At 35.2% G+C, this 1925-nt stretch overlaps 1 protein-coding gene across 1 annotated transcript in view; it reads right to left on the reverse strand.

The window, feature by feature from the left end:
* The window catches only part of LOC107742323 (leucine-rich repeat serine/threonine-protein kinase 1-like), a 34879-nt gene that overhangs the window by 19119 nt on the left and 13835 nt on the right, over window positions 1-1925 (reverse strand). The gene's annotated exons all lie outside the window — the stretch shown is intronic.

Here is a 1925-nt window from a genome sequence, read left to right on the forward strand (position 1 = left end):
AAAAAAAAAATCGTGAATAGAATCGAATCGTGACTTGAGTGAATCGTTACATCCCCATTCAAAAATAAAATTTGTTTTCTGAATGACTAATTTGCGGTTTAAAACTCATCATATGAATGTCTGCGTGCATAATTCAGTTAAGACAGTTTGCAAGAATCATGTTAGCATCCGTGGTATGAGCATGATCACTGCGAGTCTTGAGAGAGTTGTGTGTAAGTGAGGGCACAGCCTCCGTGTTGCCAGATCCAGCTATTATAATCTTTTTTGGACTTGTCTTTTCCACTTAATTTGGCACTTTAGAAAATTAATATAGTGGGAAGTTGAAGTTTAGGGTCAGTGATATTTTTATCTTATATTATTTAAGAATAATTTCGGTTTATTTGTTATTTATTTTTCGGTTTTTATAGCAATATATGGCAACACTGCATCGCCTGCAATAGGTTGTTTGCACATGACGTCACTGATGACGCGCGAAATTCAGCTGGAGGGCAGGAAGTGATTTTTCTCTCCATAGGAATCACTAGCAGAAACTCAAAATGCCAGTGTTTTGCGTTGTTTATGGGTGCTTAAATTGGCCAAACCTTTCACAAACATCTACATCTCTGTCTCTTTTAAAGTGTTATAATGAGTTATTTGTAGGGGTTATTATAGCACAATTGCCCTCACCCCACCCCTCACTAATTTTCAAACTAGGGCTGGGCGATATAACTAAAAAAATTTATCAACGATATAATGTTTCATATCGTTCGGTATAGACAACAAATATTTTTTTTTGTTTAGTTTTAAGTCAAACACAAAATTACATTTAAACAAATATCTTCTTTCTTATGTTTTATATGCAGATTAAATAAGTCTTAAGGAAACTTTTGTCTTGTCTCCCGAGGCCACAGGAGAGCGCAATGAGCAAAATAATGCAGCACATTGATTTGTTTATTCAATGTAATGAAATAACAGCTGTCCATAAAAAACGTACATAAAAGTCTAAATTAACATATATAAATCATATATAATTTCGTAAATTGCATAAACAATTATGAACAAAACAGCATCATGTATTTATGCATTGCTTAATATAAAGAGCCGAAGCGCCATTCACACAGATTTCATTTAAAAACATATGAGACGCAGTGAAATGAAATAAACCTTCACAAATTCGCTACGTTTTCTAAACGTTTAAACTCTTTTATAACTTTGCATGGCTACATCTCTTGTGTGAGACGTGAGTGAGGCAGTCATATTTGTCCGTCTAAAAAATGCGCTGAACTGTTAATAAGTGAGTCATTGCGACTGAACCGAATCATTTAAACGGTTGATTCATTCAGGAACAAAACAGCGTCAAGTTGCTCAGAGATGCAAATTGGAATTATATTTGTTGGCGAAATGGACCAAAAACAGTCAATATTGTGTCTAAAACGTAAGTATCTTAATATTAAATTCTTGTTTATTGAACTGCTTTATAAAACCAATATCACATTTGTAACCATGCTGCTTTTTTTGGTGGGAAAAACGTCAGTCTTCGCGTGATACTGATTAACTATATGAAATTATACAAATATATAAATTTCTCCCCCGATATCTTGAATTTTGTGATCATTAAATGCATTTTAATAAACTGAATCATGCAGTGAAAGAACGCGCAAGACGCGGATTGGAGAAAGGCATCGGAACTCGACAGTCTCAACATTTCCCGACCCAACCTGATATTTAGAATTTTTATTAGTTTGACAGGGAAAGCTGTGTGCAAACAGAAACACATACACACTAGGCTTGCCGCGATAGACGGTGCTGACGGTGATACCGGTGTTAAGCCGCAACACCGGTTACGTCACTTGCCCACCGCGTCACCGACCCCCACCGTCGTTTTGATTTTTTTATAGAAATAAAAATAATTTAGTTCAGTAAAAGAACAGACACTACAATTAAAA

The sequence above is a fragment of the Sinocyclocheilus rhinocerous genome, unplaced genomic scaffold (genome assembly GCF_001515625.1).
Source record: "Sinocyclocheilus rhinocerous isolate Xijiao unplaced genomic scaffold, SAMN03320098_v1.1 scaffold75, whole genome shotgun sequence".
Classification (NCBI taxonomy): Eukaryota; Metazoa; Chordata; class Actinopteri; order Cypriniformes; family Cyprinidae; genus Sinocyclocheilus; species Sinocyclocheilus rhinocerous.